The 23,482-nt window shown below is 42.4% G+C and overlaps 1 long non-coding RNA gene across 1 annotated transcript; it reads left to right on the top strand.

The window, feature by feature from the left end:
* Window positions 1–4,471: 4,471 nt before the first annotated feature.
* On the top strand, window positions 4,472–23,277 carry LOC146062720 (uncharacterized). Its single transcript, XR_014471486.1, has 4 exons — window positions 4,472–5,214; window positions 5,706–5,774; window positions 7,611–7,661; window positions 22,104–23,277. It is a non-coding gene; the product is annotated as an uncharacterized LOC146062720 (long non-coding RNA).
* Window positions 23,278–23,482: the final 205 nt, after the last annotated feature.

Raw genomic sequence — 23,482 nt, 5'->3', positions numbered from 1 at the left:
AAAGAAATGGAATTTTTGATAACTGTAAATGCTTTATTTTTATATATATATATAAGCAAAAATCAAGGGATGGAGCCTGTGGTTGCAGTTACTGAAGCCAGTAGCTTATTTGTTAGTATTTGCATAGTAAAGGAATATTCCTCTTGTTAATTCCTTTCCAGCATACAGCTGGAAAGACTTTTTGCAAAATAATTGACTATCATTTACAAAGTACCAAAAATATTCATACTGTAGGGTGTTACCATCATTGCTTATATCGTCTACTATAAATGACCTAAGATTTGCTGGTGCATTTGTTTTTTGTATAATGAAGAAGGTAAGGGATCAATTAATTAGAACGCAGGGATATAACATGGCCACCTCATAATGTGGATGATTATAATAATCTCGATAAAACAGGATGCACTAAGGATAGTATGATTATGGCAGATGTACAGTACTACTCTACACTAAGCTAGCATACTATGATCACATTTTTATTAACACCAGTAATTACCTTTAAGCTGCCAACTGCTGGTCACAGTGGCAAACACAGGATTTCTAGAGGGGGGTTTCCAAATGCAGACCACAAATTTTCCACTGGAACATTGGAGCAAGTGCGGGAGTCTGGGGGAGCGCTAGTTGAACCTAATATTGCACTAGGAGGTGCCCATCTCACTTCTTTTTCAGATTCTCACCGAGAGGTTCCCTGGAACAGGAACCAACAGGAGAGGAGCTGCCACTCTATAGAAAAGAGGAACTGTGCATGATAATTGTGGAACTGATCCATAATTTTGTTTTTTGGACATAACTCAATAGGGAGAATCTTTTGGCGCTAGTACCACTGCTTTTTCAGGCAGCATAGTGAGCAGTGCCTGGGGTGCCCCCTTTACAGGTCACTAATTGGACAATAAATCAAAACACCTGTGCTAAATCATCAGACTAATGGCACTTACCTATATCTGAATCCCCCTGTTGCCACAGACAACACATGGACGCCGTGCTTCTGGTACACAAATGGAACACAGCAAAGTATATGTAACAGTATATATAACACATACTTTAGTATAGGCTGTATCAATCTTTTAAATAATATAAATAAGTTGTCAGAAAAAGGTTAAACATACCATAATGCATAAATACACAACTAATAGAATCAGTACTGCACTTTCAAAGCTCACATTCTCCCACCTCATGGTAAGTTCCATGTCTCTTCTTCCTGGCAACTGCTCTCTGGTCCAGTGCACTGACTGAGGACACAGCAAACTTGGCAGAAGAAGTTAACCACCACTGGGCATGTGCAGCAGTTCCGCTCTGTCCCTTCCACTGCATGATGTGGCAACAACTCCGGTACTTGTACTCATGGGCAAACCCCCCCCCCCCCCCTGCATTTGCCTCCTATGGGACTGGCAACAAAACAAATTGTCCTGTTGATTGATATTCAATAGTTAAGTACAATTGTTTACCTCAGATTGTGCCGATTATAACTTCTTTTTTATTCCCAAAGCATCCATACCACAACTTCAGAATAACTAAACACATAACATGCAAATATACCCACATGACTGACTTCATAATTGTTTTGTCTATAGCACATTCTCCGAGGCATACAGAGAAACTTTCACCCAATTGGAGATTGTTGGAAAAAAATTATGTTTTTCCTTTTAATTATGCTAATTATGGAGGTTATTCAGATCGGATCGCATGGCTGCAAATTCACAGAGTCAGCGATTATTGAATGACGGCACATGCATACGGATCGTAGTGCGCATGCACAAAGCCATCCACTGAAAAAATCCTGCTACTTTTTTCCATGTCTGATCATGACTGTAGCACCCTGTGTAAATTGTTGGCGCTTTGTAAATGATAGTCAATTGTTTTGCACTCCTCTTGTATACAGTTGGAAAAGAATTAACAAGAGGAACTTTGATTTACTATGCAAATCTGGCCATAGGCAAGGTGATTTACAGGAAGCTAGCATTTGTTGGTATCACCCGACCATTTTTATGTAGTGTCAGAAAAAAATGCAGGCATGCCAAGGCGTTTGAAGCGAGAGTGTGTGAAGTTCGCTATGACTTCAATCGTCATGTGTATATTGCACCGTATGAGTAGGTCCTAAAATCATTCAACTATTCAATGGCTAGTTGCGAATGGATTTGCAGCTGATTGGAGGCCTGCAATATTTTTGCAGGCCAATCGCAGGCTTGCTCAGGGCAGGATTTCACACAGACTGGGCAGTGGCTATCTAATCTGGATGATCAAAGGCACTGTTAAATTGTGCCTCAGGGATCAGGTCTGAATAACCCCCTATGTATCTAACTGGCAGATAGCTCAAGCTTTCCTGTGAGTCTCACTTTAGACCATGCCATTAGTGGGCTGCATCAGATCAATGTCCTGATTCAGATGTGTTAGCAAGGCTGCAAGTTTTGCAGATGGCAAAGACCATGCTGCACTGCAGGTGGGGCAAATGTAATGTAGAGAGGTGCCCCAGTGCTGGGAGAGCTCCCCTGCTCCCAGCACAGAAGCAGCAGCTCCAGTAGCAGAGTGAGGTGTGTCCCCTGGGATCAGACCTGCAGGAGTGGCATGTAAGACGCAGGGAGTGGCGGCTGCGACGGGCAGAGCAAATATTGGCACCATTCATGCCGACAGTCAGAAATGCCGCTCATGGCTCCGGAATTGGTGACAATGGGAGAAGGCTGCTGCGGGCAAATCAGTGCTTGCTGCACCATTCTCGGCCATGCCCCCAACATCTGACATCCAATTCCACCGGGAGGTGGAAGAAGAAGGTGGCTGGGAGGAAGTGTGGAAGGGCTCCTGAAGCAAGAAGACACCAGTGGAGCCAGAAGCCACTCAAGAAGATGGTGCGACCCATGACCAGAGCTCCTGTGGCTGTGGAAGAGGCAAGAAGATGCCGAGCTCAACAAGGAAGATGTCAGGCATTGCCACTGGCCAGGAGGGGCCAGCAGGGCTGAAAAGCATTAGAGATGACGAAGCTCCCCCCTACAGCCTCTCTGAACTACAAATAGGCAGCCCTGGACCACCTACCCCCTACCCTAGCCACCAGGTTTTTGGGCATTAGGCTTGAGTCAGGCCCTCTTGGCATGTGGCCACTATAGTCAGTTCCCTTGGCTCATGGGACATTATAGGGTACTTGTGTACTATCACGGCTCCCATCTCATCCCATCTCATTGCATACCATAAGGCTTAAGATGGTATGCAATGAGATGAGATGTACTGCGATGGGACCCGATCTTATACAATTTAAAATTGTATACCATTGTATATGGCATACGATGAGATGAGATGAGATTTTAAATTGTATAAGCACACTAATGGGTGCTTTCAAGGTCAATTGGCCCCCATATAAGATTTTTAATTGTATAAGCACCCTAATGGGTGCTTACAATGTTAAATGCACCCCCACGCCACCCCCACTATCAACGCCAACCCGAAGCGTGGCGAGCGCAGCAAGCCCGCGCGGGGCGGCGGTACGCGTCCTCCGACCTTTTCATACCCCCACTATCCATGTCGACATGGAGTAGATTTTATATAGTGTGGCGAGCGCAGCGAGCCACCGAGCCCGAAGCGTGGCGAGCGGACGCGTAATACATGTAAAGTATTACGCGTCCCCTCGCGGGGCTCGCTGCGCTCGCCACACTATATGAAATCAACTACACGCCGACATGGATAGTGGGGGTATGAAAAGGTCGGAGGCCAATTGGCCAATTGACAATTGGCCAATTGACCAATTGACCTTGAAAGCACCCATTAGTGTGCTTATACAATTTAAAATCTCATCTCATCTCATCGTATGCCATTGTATGCCATATACAATGGTATACAATTTTAGGTACTTCTTTACTTTCACGGCGCCAGCATGGCGCCGTGCTACTTCCGGCTTCTATGCTCGCCACAAACTATGTAAAATAAAGGAACTTAACGCCATGCCAACATGGATAGTTCATACCTCCACTATCCATGTTGGCATGGAGTTGATTTTAAATAGCGTGGCGAGCGTAGCGAGCCACCGAGCCCGCAGCGTGGGCGAGCGAAGCGAGCCCCGCAAGGGGACTCAGACGCACGGTGCCATGCTGGCGCCGTGAAAGTAAAGAAGTACCCAATTTTAAATTGTATAAGATCCCATAAGATGGAAATCGTGGGAGCCTTGATAACACACAAGTACCCATTATAGTCAGGCCCTCATGGCCCATGGGTATCAAGTCAGGCCCTCCGAGTCTGGGCACCAGTATGTTGGGCATTAGGCCCGTGGCCCCTAGTAACTTGGCCCTCCAGGCCTGAGGCTCACATTGGTCAGGCGCTAACCCAGTAAGGATGGGCATTTAGGCCGAGGCCCTCATAGTTGGGATTAGGCCTATGGGCTCCATTACTCAGGCACTAAGACCGTGACCAGAAATGGGCATTAGGATTTCCGGTAATTAGGGGGCACAAGGACTAGGTGATGCTGAGTACTAGGCTCAAAAAGTAAAGGGTGTCATTTTCAGAGTGGACAGGCTTTCTGGCTGCCACCATTGTACAGGTATCCAAGCAGGCTGTGCGGCTGTCACCTCTCCAGTTCCCAAGTAGAAGTAGCAGGAACATCCGGGAGCATGTACGAGCTGGCCAGTTCTAGCCGGGTAGTTAGGCAGGCATTTAAGAAACAACACATTCTTGTACTGTGATGTATAATGGATGTTGTTTCCCATGCAGGGCAGAGTTTGTTTTAGAAATATTTGTGTCACACCACACACACACACAGTCTGTTTGAAGGCTTTGTGTCGTAGTTATAGTAGTTGTGTGTCACACTAGGTAGCTATACGGTGGTGCTGCCTTTGTCTCCTTACAGGGACATGTAAGTAAAGAAGTGGAGGAAGTACAAGATTGAAGATGGTAAGTGTCATCTCTGTCCATCTGTCTTTTGTGTGTTTGTCTCTTTCTATCCCCCTTCCCTCTGGGTGGAACGTGGACCTTACATCCCGGTGCAAGGTCAAGTTTTAACCCAGGTGCATGAGTGCCAATAGATTTTCACTTTGGGTTCTGAAGCCAAGAGTGCAGAGGATGGCATTCCCTTAAGCCTGAAGCTCTTTTTGTAGAAACAAGACAGAGGGCGCATTGGTCTGTGCTAAGTTTGTACAGGACTCACTTCCTCTCCTTCCTCCTAGGTGATCATGTCCGGGTGCCAGAGAGTTACCAGGATCGTGATATGTCACAGCCTGAGGTGAGAGGGTGCATCACCAGGTAAGTGGTTCTGCACGACTGTAGGCACCACATCGCACCAACCCCCTTATATTAACGTGTGCAGAGAGTGTTAGATTTGGGTATGGTATTTTCAAACTGAAATCTAAATTGTAGTATAAAAATAAAGCAGCAAGTATTTACCCTGCATAGAAACATAACAAATCACCCAAATCTAACTCTCTCTCCACATTTTACATCTGCCCCACCTGCAGCGCAGCATGGTTTTGTCCATCAGCAATCATTGCAGCCTTGCTAACTGGTCTGAATCCAGCTCCAAGAAAGGTTTTATGGTACATTTTATGAAAATTAAGGCATTGATTGAATGTATTTCAGAGTCTAATAAATAAATTAGATTTTTTTTTATTTTGCATTAATTGCGAGTTTAAGCATTTGTACTTTATTACTCTATGCTCTGTTTGTTGTATTATTTTTGTTTGATTTTTTTTCTGTGGCTGAAATAGAAAACAATTAATGCATTGGTTTCATTGTAGTTTCACAACAGCTGCTGATGTTTCACAGTTTACCTGTGCCTGCCTATTACCATTACCTATTACCAACAGGTAGGCAAACGGCCATTCGATGCCCCTTTAAAGGTAAAGTTTTATCTGTGAGTAAAAAGGGTGAATAGCACCTTACATGCAATTAAGATCACTTATTCAAGTAAACCTGTTCCACAAAATTGTGTTCTGTCATGGTAATGTTTATGTTGAATGTAACTTTAAATATGTCCTGCCCAGCATGGTGTGTTAGATTGAATTTTTAAATACATACATGTATTCATAATTGAATACAGCCACATGATATATGCAGCAGTCATTTTCATGCATTCATTAGTGAGGTTAACTGTCAATACAATATCCTCACTTATTGCACACAATGTACTCAAATCCTAGCACCTTATGTGTGTACCTCTAGCATGTTCAACCTTTACAATTACTTAACTTACTTAACTAAACCTGAAATAAAGACTCAGAGACATAGGTTTGGCAGAAATTGTTAGCTGATTTATTATAAAATCACCCCCAATCACTGGCTTCCTGTCAATCAACATGTGATCAGAAAAGACGCTGGATTTTTTCACTGAATGGCCTCTACGTTCCATGCACATGTGCTGTCGATCGATAATTGGCTGCCTTGCTATTAGCAGGGCTGCAATTAGGTCTGTATAACCCCCTTAAATGATGCCCTTGGTGCCTAATCACATACATTTTTATATCATACATTCAATAGAGATTCCGTGGCGGCAAAGACCAAAATACAATTTAAATCTATATGATGTGTCTATTAAATAATTTAATGGATTAATACCCCTTTTAGACATACTACCTGGGATTTTGTCCAGGTTTACCCGGGATTTTCAACCCAGGTCACTCCCGGGATTTTAGTAACAAACCCCCTTTCACACTACACCTCAAATCCGGGAAAAACCCGGGTAGACCCCTTTCACACATAAGCCAGGCTTTTCAAGCACTTCAGTGTTTCATCATTAAAATGGGACACGCCCCAGCAGCAAAAAAAAGCAACATTACATGTTTAAAACTGAAAAACCCGGGTAAACCCATTCAGACATAAGCCGGGTATTATACCCGGGAGTTAAATACCGGGAAAAACCCTGGTCAATTGCAGGTGCTCAGTATCCGGGAGTGAAATCCCGGGTATACCCTTTCAGACATATGCTAGTCCCGGGTTTGGGCGCGTTCATGTTAAAAAACCCGGGATTTTCACATATGTCTGAAAGGGGTATTAGTTATCATTATGATGACCCCATCATACCTCCCAACATGTCCCTCTCCAGGAGGGACACATTGCCCTGTTTCTGGACTTCTCCCTTAATTAATGATTGCCATTACCTGTGTTGAAGCACCTGTTTGTGTAATGTCACATTTATGACATCTGAAACAGCACCTTTCTTATCAATTAACCTGTTTGAAACAGGTAATGGCAATCATACATTAAGAGGGAAGTCCAGAAACAGAGCATTGTGTCCCTCCTGGAGAGGGTCATGTTGGGAGGTATGCCCCATATAGGCTGCAACTGCCACTTGGCCAAAGTATCAATGGGTGGTCAAATTCTATAAATATAACCAGTCATTGGGCTAGATTCTCTAAACTTCAAAAGTGATAAACTGGAGAGTGATACACAGCCAGCCAATCAGCTCCTACCTGTCATGTTACAGACTGTGTTTGAAAAAGGTCAGGCAGGAGCTGATTGGCTGGCTGTTTATCACTCTCTATTTTATCACTTTTGAAACTTAGAGAATCTGGCACATTGTCTGACATGGGGCCTTTCAGTGTTGTTCCTAAGTGACCATATACACAGTCCTCTAGTGCATATAGCTTGCTAGAATTTTGAGCACGCTTGAAATTCTGATTGTCATTTATTGGAATTAATTTTAGCATGCCAACATTTTGATTCCACATGAGGCTCCAGCAATATCACTGCATGTGGTAAGTATAAAGGACTTAATACATTTTCTTTCTAATTAAATACAGTGCAAACTGAAATTATATGACTTCCTACACAACATATTAAAAACTGTAACCTGATGATTGATTTGTTTTCAAAAGGAATATTCTAAGGGAAGCTAAACTAAATACAAACTAGTATTATGATCTTTTTGCCCTTGTAAAAAATTGTATTTAATAACTGGCCAGTTTCCAAGTGAAAGCTTTGGAAGTCAGTAAAAAGTTTCGGTACTTCTTTACTTTCACGGGGCCACACTAGATAGGACAGATAGGGCTGTTTCACACAGTACGGTTCCTGCCGCACGGTGAAATCCCGTACGGTCAGGGAGCCGCGCCGCACTCAGAATTTTATAATGGCAGGGATGGCCACAGCCCGGCAGCCGTCCCTTCCAGTGGGGGGATCCGGCTGCAGCCGTGCGGCCGGGCCGTGACCGTCCCGTGTGAATGGACACAATAGTGTCCATTCACAACTGCTGAGTGCGGCACGGCTCCCTGGCCGTACGGGATTTCACCGTGCGGCAGGAACCGTACTGTGTGAAACAGCCCATAGGATACTAGATAGGATACGATTTGTATGCGATTTAGGATACGATTTGTATGCGATTTGACAGAAGATATCGCATAAGATATAGGATAGGACAGATAGGATACTAGATAGGATACGATTTGTATGCGATTTGACATAAGATATCGCATAAGATATAGGATAAGATTTACTATCCATTTCATTACCCCACTATCCACTAGGGCGTGGAGTTGATTTTATATAGCGTGGCGAGCCCGAAGCGTGGCGAGCGCAGCGAGCCCCGCGAGGGGACTCGGATGTTGTTTGAAAGCAAGTCCCCAATATCGCATGCCATTTGCATGCAATTCCATAAAATACATTCCGTGTCCCCTCGCGGGGCTCGCTGCGCTCGCCACGCTTCGGGCACGGTGGCTCGCTGCGCTCGCCACGCTATATAAAATCAACTCCACGCCCTAGTGGATAGTGGGGTAATGAAATGGATAGTAAATCTTATCCTATATCTTATGCGATATCTTATGTCAAATCGCATACAAATCGTATCCTATCTAGTATCCTATCTGTCCTATCTGTCCTATCTGTCCTATCTAGTGGCGCCGTGAAAGTAAAGAAGTACCAAAGTTTCTAACTCAAGTCAATATATTTTATTTTCTATTAAATAAAATAGGTAATAATTATACAAAAAATTCAGCTCAAACAAATACTTGTTAATATTTAAAATAAAGGGTAACATTTAATTGGATGAGAGATTCAGGAAATGAGAGATTTGGTAAGAAATCTCCAATTTTTTTAAAGCGGCAATCATTTACACTTCAAAATCAAACTGGTTTTGCAGCGTAAATGATTGCCGCTTTAAAAAAACTTGAGATTTCTTATCAAATCTCTCACTTTCTGAATCTCATTCTATGACATTTCACCCAATATATAATTTTCTTGATATCATTATAGCAAAGCTTGGAAAGAGATAAAGTATTGACCAATCAGATCCTGTCATTTATCAAACACAGCCTGTAAATTAAATACATTGTTTCCCCCAGCACACTGTAAAATGTTAGTTAACTAATAAGCTCATAACTGTAATGTTATGGGCTGTTTAAAATGACAATTGGGAGCTGATCGGTTGGTACTTTCTCTCTCTCCACTTTAAGCTTTGATACATTTCCCTCTCAGTTTTAAAAATTACATTTGTTAAATGACAAAGCTGGATAAGGTTTGCTGGACCTCCGTGGCAATAAACTTGTGGAGGCCCTTGCAAATTAAATTACCAATATTATAAGATGGTGATAATATTAGAATGTTTAATGCTTTAAGCACCACAAGTGTGTTATACATACTTTAGTTCAATGAGTTCCACAACCACAGTGCCAAACCATGTGAGGGGGCCCATACACTGGAGATTTATCTACTGGATCTGTGGACCCTGGTCCATATACCATTCACTGGTATATGTATAATGGGTGCAGAGTGCATGGGCCTTTGAGTCCAGATTCCGATGTCAGTATACTGACTGTTGAGATACCAACCGTCATCCAGTCATACCGCACCACACTGCACACCCTGCACCCATTTTTTTTTCAATATTCATCACTCCAGATAACATCTCCACAAATCACCTGGAAATTGGAGCGTCCCCTAGTGCTTGGGCTTTACTGCACCAGAGAGGTGGGTGCCTTGATGAAGGAGGCTGAACATGGGCCTCCTCCTCTGTTAATACACTCCTGCACTGAGCAATGGCCCCTTGATGTCCTGTTTAGTGCCATCTAAATGTATGAGGTCACTGGGCAGCTGCCCTCAGGCCCTTGATTCTAGAGGCCTTTCAGTAGAGGCATTCTAATTGAGAGGTACAGTAGGTAAGAATACTGTCTGACTTCTCTGATTGTGAATAACATGGAGTGACCAAGCAGCATTTCCTACTATCTCCAAGCCTGCAACCAGACAGTGAGTCCGGCTGTTAAAGGATAACACCATCTAAATACAAAATTATATTAGCCACTTGATTGAAGAATCACCATCTCTGTGCAGACACCTTTACTAGTCTGTAGCTCTTTGAGATATATTCTGGTCCTGAATGTGATCAGACATACTGTACAGCACTGATCTAGTTGTTATTACTTAACCATTTAAGTTACTTTAAGCCAATGAGTGGTTTCAGAATTTTTTTGCATGATCACTTTACAGCAGGGATGGGGAACCTTCGGCCCTCCAGCTGTTGTTGAACTGCACATCTCAGAATGCCCTGCTACAGTTTTGCTATTTGGCCTTACTAAAACTGTTGTAGGGCATGCTGGGATGTGTAGTTCAACAACAGCCGGAGGGCCGAAGGTTCCCCATCCCTGCTTTGCAGCAAAAGAAATAAAGCTACAGTGTGTAAAATTTCCCAAATGTTAGTGTACTACAGATTGGAATTGTATTATCATTAAATTGCATACAAACAACACCTACATAGCTATATAGGAAATGATCCACACAGCAGGATATTCTTTTGAATGTACCCCATAATCTTTACAATTAGCATTGAAATAATGGCCGATTTGTTCTGTAATCATAGGGCACACGCAGTATTCAATCTAATATACGGATAATTACCTCTTGCAATACGCTTTAGTTACATTTTATAATAACAGTTTGAACTTATTGCAAAATGAATCCCATGGCACAATATAACATTTAGTCAGAATGAATGGCTTCCCTTCCAGGATTCGATGACACAGTCATCTGTGCCTATGCGCTAATTGGTAATTATTCTGTCGGACAATTTGATATGTGGTTCAAAATAGTCCCAATGTTCATTTTATGTCCATTTGACAATATTTCTTTCCAAGTGACTTTTTTCTCTAAATGAAGAATGGTAAGGTAATGTAATCATCTTTGGTTAAAAGTGATGGATGAATTGAAACCTTTTTGAATCAAGACATTGGTACTCATGATTAGCGCATTGTTAATCAAGTTCCTGAGATTGCTATCAAAAGCCTTATCTATGTTATTCAATCTGGTGAGAGGATCATGAATATTAAAGAGATTCAACACATCATATACAGCACTACAAATAGAAAAGGCAAAATTAACTCAGAATGTAGCTTCCTGTTCTCCGGTGTGCTCGGGATTAACCTCTGTACTTGTAATGTAAATGTATTTATGGTTTTAACGTACTGGTCTGTTAAACGTTTTCTATGAAACTGATCAGTTTTATAAGTAATAACTTAAGTAATGTGAAAAAAAAGTTAGGAGTTATTCAGGCCTAATTGATAAATTGCAGAGCTCCGCGATCAGTTATACGCAGCCCAGTGATATCGAGCCTCGTATATTTTGGTGATCTGTGAAGTAAGTCATAGGATAAAATGTTCCTTATATCTGCAGTCATTCAGTGTCATGTAAACTGCTAATAATGTTCTGTCTCCATTCTTGATGGTGTAATTTAAGCTGGCAATAATCATTTTGAAAAGTTGGCACTGTAGGCATTTCTATAATAGGTGCAATGTGCGCTGTGTACATGGGCGCCTGATCCCAGTGGGGCCCACACCGCACACATATTTTTATACTTACTTTTCCGGAGTCCCATGGCAGACGCTGCATTCTCAGCTAAAATAGCCACCAAAATGGCCACTGTGCATGCGCTGTACCAATTTTAGACTCCGGAAGCTACTCTGTCTATGGCTGTACGGAGAGGAGGGGCCCACCCGGAGTCTGCACATAGGCCGCCTCCTCATTAAATAGCCACTGGCATAGTAGTTAACATTAATTCCTCACAGCCTTGAAATCATGGGGTCAAATCCTGGTCAAGGGCCTGGCTCAGAAGTGGATGTAGAAGCACCCGCCACTGCAACTATTGGTGGTTGCATGCTGGCGACTTTCTATAAAAGTCACTACAAAGTTCTTCACTTGCGTAAATCTGTACGTGTGAATCTGCAAGGATTGAAATGCACACTTTCTGCATCTGTAGGTGCTAGATGCACCATTGGTTGCACCATTGATACTTGCACCAGCCTTATGGCCAAGACACGTTCTCCATCCAAATATGTCCTCATTTGTGAGTAGTTGATCATCTGTATATGAAACCCATTTTACTGACATGCCCTTGGCCCATCCATAAAATGGAGCATCTTTGTGCATGCACCAAGGCACCACCCAGGAATGCCTACTACATTTTCAATACATTTCTGATGCTGTGCGTGCATCTGAAATAAAAAAACTGGAACTTTCAGTGCAACTTCAACACATGTGCATTAGCAAAAAAAATCAGTCTAGTCAGTTGAACCACATCCGAATCTTGCAATTCGGCAATATATGTGTGAAGTTTGCAAAGGTTTGCAAAGGTTTCTATCAAGTGTGTCAGTTTCTTCTACACTCCAAAAACATACTAGTTAACAGTAGATTAAAGCGCTTCAGGCCATACTTGCCAGTCTTCCCTCATTATCAAGGAGACTCCCTGAAATAGTAGCAATCTCGCTAACTCCTTGAAGAGTCTACCAATTTTCCATATTGCACCTTACTACCACCACTATAGGCTACATACTGTACATTTTAAAATATTTTTTTCTTGTGGTCTCTTCTATGGAACCACTCATAAAACACAATATACAAGCAAGCATTGATAACTTTTAATGTTTTTTTCAACAAAAAGTAGTTCTTACTAACTGTTTTGAGGCTCATTTATATTTGAATGTAAGTCATGGTACTTGTTTCCTAGCACGGCCACAACGATCATAATCGCGGTCATCGGGGGTAAAATCGGGGCCATCGCGGGCATCGCGGCCGCTAAAAAATCGGGTGCGATGGGCCAGACGCGATGCCCGCGATTTTCCCATAGAGAACAATGTTAAATGGCTCAATTTACCCGCGATGACCCCGATTTCCCATAGGAAACAATGTGAAATGGATCAATTTACCCAAATTATCATAGGGAACAATGGTAAATGGGCCAAAAACACCCCTGAACATAAAAATGTCCCCCCAAAAGTACTATACGCCACCCCGCGATCAACGTGAACCCGAAGCGTGGCGAGCGCAGCGAGCCCGCGAGGGGCGGCGGTACGCTTCCTCCGACCTTTTCATGCCCTACTATCCACGTCGGCGTGGAGTTGAGAATAGAATAGTGTGGCGAGCGCAGCGAGCCACCGAGCCCGAAGCGTGGCGAGCGCACGCGGATACCTTCACAGTTATACGCGTCCCCTCGCGGGCTTCCCAGGTGTCCATGGCGACGCGGACACCTGGGAAGCCCGCGAAGGGACGCGTTTACCTGTGAAGGTATCCGCGTCCCCTCGCGGGGCTCGCTGCGCTCGCCACACTATTCTATTCTCAACTCCACGCCGACGTGGATAGTAGGGCATGAAAAGGTCAGAAGACACGTACCGCCGCCCCTCGCCACGCTTCGGGTTCACGTTGATCGCGGGGTGGCGTCAACTACTTTTGGGGGGACATTCCACTGCTCTGTGGGTTTTTTGGGGGTTTCTGGACCATTTACCATTGTTCCCTATGCTGATTTGGGTAAATTGATCCATTTAACATTGTTTCCTATGGGAAATCGGGTCATCGCGGGTAAATTGAGGCATTTAACATTGTTCCCTATGGGGAAATCGCGGCCATCGCGGGTGGACCATTTAAGCATTTTTAGGTGCACACGACGCGACCGACCCGATTTTTCACTGTTTTCAATGCATTTCAATGGAAAAATCGGGGGCATCGGGTCGGTCGCGTCACAGGCCACTCAAATTACCCCCGAAGGCCAAGATTTGTGGCCGTGCTAGGAAGCAAGTACCGTCATTTTTATTACATGCCCCTTAGATGTAGTAGTACTCATCCATACGTATTTGTGTTATTTCCACAATCTTCCCGAAATGCTTTTTATAAAAGTAGTCAAGTACATTTCTGGTGCACACTCTCTGGACTTGGTTTCTGGGGTAGTATATCACATTTTCCAGGGTCCTTTGTATCAAAAGTGTTGTTGAGAACTTTACTAAACATTGTTATTAATTTGTCTACCTTATGGGTTATGGTGAAAAAATCTACAGAATCTAGCAGATACTATACATCCACTTTTCAATTGTATTGAAACACAAGCATTTGTCAGCTTAGGATCATAGTAACACAACCTCTAAAAGTACCTCACTTATCTTAGTCTTACACCCCTCATACACAACTGGGACTTCTCCCCTGGAAGTTACATGTGATCCTGCCGCCCAGGAAGCTCGATCCTTTTGCATGTGATATATCCCATTTCCCGCTGCCGTGAGGCTGTCCAAGTTGGAGGTCAGATGTGCAAGCAGGTCTGATCTCTGACTCCAATCCAGTGCCGGACTGCGCATCGGATCAGATGTCAAACACCTCTATTTGGCCATTTTTTACTGGATTTCTAGGCCAATCCATCAGGGTCAGGTAAAAAGTGGGCAAATCAGACAAGTGCATAGCAAGCTTTACTTGCTCATTCACAATTGCTTCACTGTCATGATGTATCCTACCATATGATTAGGATTTTTTACTTTTTCTTCAATTTTATGTTTATCTTTAATTTTCATTTGTTACTATTCTTGCTTTAAATCTGCAACTAAAGCTTGCAATGTGTTATTTTGCACACAATCCCAGACAACTGTTTGAGTTTAGCGCTCTTACTTTTGTCCCTGAAGTTAGAGGTGAAAATATATTCTCTTTATTTGATAACTCGATTGCATAATTATATTTTCAATGTTACTTCACACATTGTAATCTATTTCTGATTGATCTTGTCGCTCTGACTGAACTACATACAAAATTTCAGGACATTAAAGTGAATTACAGTATTCATGAATCGCAACATACTATGTGTGATCTAAGTTAGTTGGAACCTTGATGCAGACTTCAATGTTTTTCTTGCTCTCATTGTAACCTACTAAAGTCCATCTTTTTTTGTTAGCTTACCACTTGCTACAACTTCTGTCTGTGCCGTTGTTCATAGAGCATTTTCTGTGAATCCTTACTAGGATATGGATATGAGGCTGTTGTGATTGCTTGATAAATGCTTGTGGTACCTTCGTCTGTAACTCAATTTTCTTCTTTTATAAACGCATCTTAACAAAAGTTTTGTATACTTCAGTAAAATTTTATTTGATTTTTTTCTTTATATCTCTGTATTTCATCAATGATTTACAGTCGGTCACCTATTCTGTATTTTGACTGATCATCAATGATCATGAGAAAACATTCCTTATTGGGATGTCAATGCAAGTCCATTTAGAACATGGCCAGAGGCTGTTCTTCCATGTACTGCTGGTCTTTGCCTTTCAAACAGCTGCTGTGTTTCATCATCTAGCTGCGCAGATCAATGTTGATACCATTAGCAAGATGTGATTTACTTAGTTTTCTTACTGCTTCAAGGTTTGTCCTACTGTATGTCATTGGTGCCATATATGAATAAAGTTAATACCTTGCTACTGCTTTTAACAGTTCATCAGTTATTTTTCCAGTGTGTATGTGTGTGTGTGTGTGTGTATGCAGAAATCAAATTTTGGCTACATTAACTAGGCACATTATGTAGCATCTTTCTGGTGAGCATAGTAGTGACTGTGCACTTAATTTAAACATCTGATGTAATTAACTGGCAACTAGCTTTGGTACATCTTCCATCTTATTTTGTTTAAGGTGATGAAAGAAACTTTTACCTTTAGTCATATGATTCATGGCATTGGAGTCAATGGGGGGAATTCAATTACATGCAAAACGTGCAGGCGTTTCAGCACTGATAATGACAGTTAGGTCCACCTACTTCACCTGGCTAGCAGAATGTCAATTTACTGAAAAAAATTCACAAAAACCTTGCGCCAAGACTGCAGCTCGGGAAAACATGCAATGTTCTGATGGTGTATATCTATAGACACTCACCTAAAAACCAAGGGTGATGTTCCTATAAAGGTTTCTTTACGAGTAGCATGTGAGTGAATGGATCTCTCTGTCCCCAAAAGGTAACCAAAAGAGCAACACTCACCTATGGAATAATGCCTATATGTAAGGGTATCTTTTAAGGGTCCACAAAAAATCCTCAAAATGGATGGTCCAAAAACATCCCAAAACCCAGGGTTTTATTGAAAAGTCACAAAATAAACAATGTACAGTATACACAGTTGCAGCAAATAGCGTGAGAATCTGCTGAAGAATCTTCACTTATGCGTTACTTGAAGTTAGTTCATAAGTCTCAATAAGACTCTTCACTAGCCTCCAAACTTTCAAGTGTTCCCTGAAAACTCACCTCTTCAGGCAAGCCTATCATATTTAAGTACCACACGTATAACCCTCTGAGGCACTTATGTATTATATAGCTTCCCTTCTTGACTTGTAACTTGGTGGGACTGCTATGCTATTACTGGTACCTGTCCTTGTGCTTCCCTCCTATATCCCTATAGATTGTAAGCTTTCAGCAGGACTACCTCCTGTTGTTACCCAGTTTGTTTTATCACTGTCTACTATTGTAAAGCGCAACGGAATCTGCTGCGCTATATAAGAAACTATAAATAAATAAATAAGTCACTGTTTAGTTCAGAAACTGTGGCTAGGACCATATGCAGTCCAGGGTCACCTAAATTCTTCGATCCTATTGTATCCAAGCACCTGAAAACCACTCCAGCAATCAATCCTCATCAATTTCCTCCTCGATCCAGATTGGAGGTAGTCCATCAGGCCATGTCACCGGCATGAATCTGATTGGCTCTTTCTCAGGGCAGTATTCTGACCAAAGGCTTTTATAGGATAGTGCATTACTCTCCGCAGTGGCGTAACTATGTAGGGTATAGGGGATCCAACTGCTTTGGGAATGGCTGTTGGGGTGTCCGGGGCCCAGCTGGCAATCCCCTGCACCCTTTGAAGATTTTAAATGCAGTCCCTGTGCCTCCCTGCCAGATGCACCGCTGTAGTCCCACGCTCCCTCCACAGTAGTCCAATTCTCCCACAAGTGGCGCTGCTGCAGTCCCGCACTCCCCTTCTCCTGCCAGCAGTGCCGCCGCCGTCCCAATCCCCCCTGTTGGTACTTGTGAGAGGGAGACCTGGTAGCTGACAGGTGCTGAACAGAAGACCCGTCGTCAGTGATCTGACAAATCTAACAAATTACTGTACTTGCCGGGTGCCCTCACAGCGATACCCCTTTCACATTGCAAATGCTGGGTCACACCCAGGATTTGGACACGGGTCCATCCCAGGAGCAAACCAGCATTTGTGAGGTGAAGCTCCTCTTAGCAACCCTGAAATAAGCCAGATCGCTGATGTCACACAGAGGTGGGGCAGAGTGGTGGCATGTCATCGGGGGCAGGGGAGGAGGCAGCACTTGGAGCTGATGCTGCCTCCTCCCTATAGTGCAAACGGGACCCTGGTCTCTCGACCTGAGTTACGTGTTTACACTGCCCAGCAACCAGCCCTGGCCCTGGGTTTTCCTGTTAGCGATTTCCCAACGCACAGTGACCCATGTTGACTCGGCAACAACCTGGGTCAGACCTTGTTTATTTGTGCGGTGTGAAACAGTTTATGAGACAGATCCTCATATATAGTTTGGTGTGGTTGGCGGCACTCACAAGACTTGATGAGGTAGAATAATGACTAGAGTCAGGTCCCTGTTCTGTCCTGAACAGCAAACTGACTCACTAGTCTTTATTCCTCATCAAGTCCTCTGAGTGCCTCCGAGCACAACAATATATGTATATACACATATATATATATATATATATATATATATATATATATATATATAATGAGAATTTGAACATTTTTTTAAACAGACACTTGCCCCCCAAAATAACATTCTGTCTGTATTAATTTTCATTCTAGTGAACTCATGTGTATTAAATCTTTCTTTTTTTTTAACCTATGACAGCAGATCGCCCACCCAGCAAATTACAGCTTCCTTAAGAAACAGAAATGAAATCAAACCAATTATTTCCTTAAGCCTTTTGTTAGTGATTTAGATTTGCTGGACTGTAAAGGATTTCCTGTCAGCTTTGGCAGAGCCATAAAAGCAAAAGCTTTTACAATCTTAAGAAAAATACCTAATAAGTCTTAATGTGACAAAATGAAAACAATAAAGGTACTCTGCAAAGTATGATATTTATAGCTAAAAATATGTATATGATATTATATAGAACAGATTTCAATTTTCAACTTTGCTTTATGTGGCCCATAAAATAGATTTGAAATAAAATACATATCGTAATAAAATGAAGTCTCAAATCTCAATCATGTCCCACCTCTTCAATGTCTTTGTCTTTCCTACTTTCATCATGTGCATAACATACCGATCTAGAGAATGATGTAGTTATTTATACCATACTTGACTTGCCTATCCTCCTGTAGAGGCCACTAGGCTCCTGAAAACCGGGACTGGGCAAGTCTCCTGGATGGACACCTCCCGCATCCCCCCTGGAACTCAAACATAACCGCTGTAGCTGAAAAGGGCCAATGTAGCAATTCGAACTGAATCATGTGATCATGGCCCAACCCACTGCTCTACACGCAGGACATTTTTTTATTGGTTTTATTTATTTATTTAAAATATTGTCAGTTAGCACTGCTATTTTAAAAATAAAACGTTATTACAATTCGCCTCTTATTACAGGTTGAGTCTCCCATATCCATGTATTCCAAAAACCGAAATATTTCAAAAGCCGTGGTTTTCCTGAATATATAGGGAGGTTTTTGTTTCTCCCCCCCACAGCTCTTTTTTCAAACTTGCCTCATTCCCCGGTGTCCACGGTGGCCATCGGAATCCTCTTCAGCTGCAAACCCTTAACCATAATGCGCGTGGTTCTGAGCATTTCGGATAATTAATACTCAACCTGTACTTGCATGCATAAACAACCAAGATTGTAACTGGAATTCTCAAGAACAGACTCTCGCATCTGCAATCCATCTTAAATGCTGCTGCTAGGCTGATCTTCCTAGCAAGATGCTCATCGTCTGCTGATCTGCTCTGTCAATCCCTCCATTGGTTGCCTGCATTTTATTGTATTCAATATAAAATACTTGTACTCGCATATAAAGCTGTTAACCATACTGCACCAGCATATATCTCGTTACTTATCACAAAATATCTCCCATCTCGACCATTCTGCTCTGCACAAGATCTGCGCCTGTCTTCTGCACGGATCACTAGCTCCCATTCACTATTACATGACTTTTATTGGGCTGCACCCACCTTATGGAATGCCCTTCCATGCACAATAAGACTCTCTACTAGCCTCCAAGCGTTCCCTGAAAAACTCACCTCTTCAGGCAAGCCTATCATATTTAAGTACCACAAGCATAACCCTCTGGCACTTATGTATTATATAGCTTCCCTTCTGGACCTGCAACTTGGTGGGACTGCTATGCTATTACTGGTGCCTGTCCTTGTGTTTCCCTCCTACGTATCTATAGATTGTAAGCTTGCAGCAGGGCCCTCCTACCTTCAAGTATGTCTGTTGTTACCCAGTTTGTTTTATCACTGTCTACAACTGTAAAGCACAATGGATTCTGCTGCGCTATATAAGAAACTGTAAATAAATAAATAAAGATTGGGTTATGTATTAAGGTAGGAAACCCCCATTGATGTCATGGAATTGCATAAAGAAGACCAGTATGGAAGTTTCATCAGTGCCAAAGCAGGGCACATAGGGGCAAGGAATCTCACCCTGATCTTTTCTATGTAGTGCATGGACACTACAGCCACTCTGCAAGGTGGAAAAGTGTACCCTCAAGGGAGTGACTGCGCGGCCCACTTAACGGTGCTGTTTGCACCCATTTTTACAGCTTGCACAAAAGAGCATCAGCAGAAAATTAGATAAGAAGACACTAAGAGGGTTTGCTGAAAGTCCACATTAGGGACTGCTATGTCTAGATAGCAGTCATAGTGACTGTAGCAATTTACTGCTCTTGCAAGTTTATTGTTGGAACTATGCCTGTAGTAAATAATCCAGGAGATCTGATTTATGATGCAGGACAGCAGGAGATAAATTCAACTTGACTATCCCAATGGATCTGGGAGGGTAGACAACACTGGATATAGGTAATAGTGTGAGGTGTGCCTTTATGTCCAACACTCCCAAAGTGTGATAAGACTAGGGATGAGCAAGTTTGGCTTTTGGGTATCCAAACACCTCCAAGCACCCCGATCTGAGCCCGGACCGAGCACTGCTCGGATATACCCATCCAGACTTGGACCTCAGAACAAGGCAAAATGTCATCATCCCACGTTGGATCTCACGTGATCCGGACATCATTTATAAAGTCCAGGCGGTTCGCCGCCAACTTCACTTCACATTGGAGAGGGAACTGGGTCTAAGGGTCCATGGTACTGGTGGTCTGGTGTTGAGTATGTGGGGTGGTGACCTGGTGCTGTTCTGTGGTGGTGTCCTGTCACTGTGCTGCCGTAAGTCCAGTTCGGCCTAGTACTGGTGTCCTGTGGTGCTGGGCTGACTTGTGCTGGTGTCCTGTGCTGACATAACTCCAGTCCAGTGTTGCTGTGCTGCCTAGTGCCCTGTGCTGCATAGTGCTGTCATGAGTCCATTTGGTGCTGCTGTTTAAGTGCAGTCCAGTGATACAGCTGTATAAGTCCAGTCCAGTGATACTGCTGCATAAGTTCAGTACAGTGATGCTGCTGCATAAGTCCAGTCTAGTAATACTGCTGCATAAGTCCAGTCCAGTGGAACTGCCGTTAAAGTCCATTCGTACTGCTGCAGGGCAGGCAGGAGTGAATTTGGGCATCTTGTCTGGACTGAAGGACCTGCTAACAATTACTCACATGTCTACTGTCACTGCATACAATGGTGTCACCACTGAAAAAATGGTGTATTATATTAGTGACAGCATCCAAGTAGGCATGTCAGACAGTCCATGCCTGTCAGGAAAAAGAGGCAATTTGGAGGCACCTGTACAAACTGGCTCTATTTTTCCTGAGTTGTCCCCCCTCCAGTGTGCACTCCGAAAGAGTTTTTAGTGCAGCTGGGAACCTGGTCAGCAAGCGGTGTAGGAGTTTGCTTCAGCAAAATGTGGAGAATATGAGTCTACAACAAACCAGCAATTGCCTCCAGAGACTACAGAGTACATGTGATTGTGTCCAGCAGGGATGAATTGATAATCTGTGAGGATAAGGATGTACACACTGAAGGGGGTGAGGAATCGGAGGATAAAGATGACATCTTGCCTCTGTAGAGCCAGTTTGTAAAGGGAGAGATGAATTGCTTCTTTTTTTTGTGGGGGTCCAAACAAACCAATAATTTTAGCCACAGTTGTGTGGCAGACCCTGTCCCTGAAATGATTGTTTTGTTAAAGACAGTGTCCATGTCCTGTTACAACATAAGGGTGGGTGGGAGTACCCAAGGACAAATACATCTTGCACATTCGTGCATGGTGTGCTCTTTGGGGTCTAGTTTTTCAAACTGCCATCATGTCTGCCACTGCAGTGCCACTCCTAGATGGGCCACATGTTCATCCACTTGTGTCGGTTAGCATAGTCATCCAGCAATCTTGGTGCAACCCTTTGGCCTAAAAACAATATTGTGAGGTGGGAGGTTTTCAAAATAGACTGAAAATTAGTGGAAATGAATGCTATTGAGGTTAATAATAGTGTAGGAGCAAAAAAAAAAAAATTCTCCGAATTTTGTGGTTTTTATGATTTTTTCCAAAACACAAAACCAAAAACACGGAAGGGTGGTATTTCAAAACAGATCCAGATAAAAAAACACGACTGGAGCTCCAGACCCAAAACCCAAAAAGTGGCCCGTGCACAACCCTAGATAAGACCTTTAATAAATATTATATAGTTAAAATGTGTTTGCACAGGAGAATCCTACTTCATTCTGGTTCTGTATCTGTTATCTTTTGTGTTATAAATTAGTGAATAGAATGTCTTTGTGTTCAATAAAATGATGCAGATGTCTCTTTTGGCAATACAATAATATACATTTCTTCTGCAGATTAATGAGCTGCTTCAAATTTGCTTTTGACGATGGTTCCCCCATTTTACCTGCGTTGTGCATTCTACATGGCAACTTTGAATGAAAATGATATAGAGCTATTCAGATATGTGAAGCGAAGTCATTATCATCACCAATGGTTCCTCTTCAGATGAAAGTAGTTACCTGCTTCCTGGCTGCATCTGTTATGTTGAAGTTTCAGCTTGTGACATATCTCTTTCAGAGCTTGCCCACTTCTCTTGTTCCTGCCATCTGCTCAACATTATTACTTGGCTACTAAATTAAATAAACTCTTTAAAAAAAAGTTGAGCCCCTACACCCCCTGCAGTTTTCTGGAGCATATACATTTTTGTGTGAAGGGGCATCACTCAAATGAAGAGACATGGTGTCAGCAGAGACTAAAACCACCAGTGGTTTCTGCCTTCAAGCTGTGACTGAGCAACCCCCTTAACACTGCTGAATATATCATACTTGGATTTTCAAACTTCAGAAACAACGTTTGCATGTATTAATGGCAGGCTAAGTGCATTATTGTCATATTTTGGGGGAAAAAGGTACATGATATATTCGAAGATGCCTATTATATCTTATTGCTACTTTTGCACATCTCATAATTGATTTTGTGCTTTTTCTCCCAAAAAGCAGAGTGCAAAAGGTATGGTATAGTCTAATTATGGAGTTGTACAAAGCATATCTTCCTTTTCCCCGTCATTACCTTTCTATGTTTTTGTTATCAAACTGCATTCATTTCTGGCTAACTTACATGTTATATACTGTAATATTATAAAAATCTTTGACATAGATTTTGCAACCTTTTAGGGACATCTGTGTTGCTTTGCAGAAATGGAGATGCAAAATCTGCAAATTATGCTGAGTTTCAGGATTTCTCATTTCCTACAGGCAAATTGGCTGGTAATTCGCAATTTGCCTTATCCAGTTTTCAAAATGCAAGTGTCTCTGTAGAGTGCAAATACCTGTGTGCCCTTCTGGTAGGCAAGCAACATTCATACAAATATGCACTTTCCAATGTTTTATCTCATTACTATGAACTCACTTAACTCTCACTTGATTTTTGTCATAATTGATTAGCAATGGGAGAATTGATTCTGCAGATACTAAGATCTGGAAAATTACTTTGCAAGTTGATCTGGACTTATAATGAATTTCCTAAATAAATCAGGTGCCACCCTGATTTGGTTTGAATTTGTAAATCAATTCTTAAATCTTTTTACATCTACAGGTTCAGTTATCCAAATATCCATTACCCAAATTATTCCAAAAACCATAGTCTCCAAAATGCAATTTTTTTTTTTGCTGAAAACCTACTGGCTACATCTATAACTGGCACTACTGGGGAAAAACATATAACTGGCACTAAA

The sequence above is a fragment of the Crinia signifera genome, chromosome 3, assembly GCF_055691185.1.
Source record: "Crinia signifera chromosome 3, ASM5569118v1, whole genome shotgun sequence".
Lineage (NCBI taxonomy): Eukaryota > Metazoa > Chordata > Amphibia > Anura > Myobatrachidae > Crinia > Crinia signifera.
The sequence above is the reverse complement of the archived record's forward strand: the minus strand, read 5'-3'. Positions and strand labels throughout refer to the sequence as shown.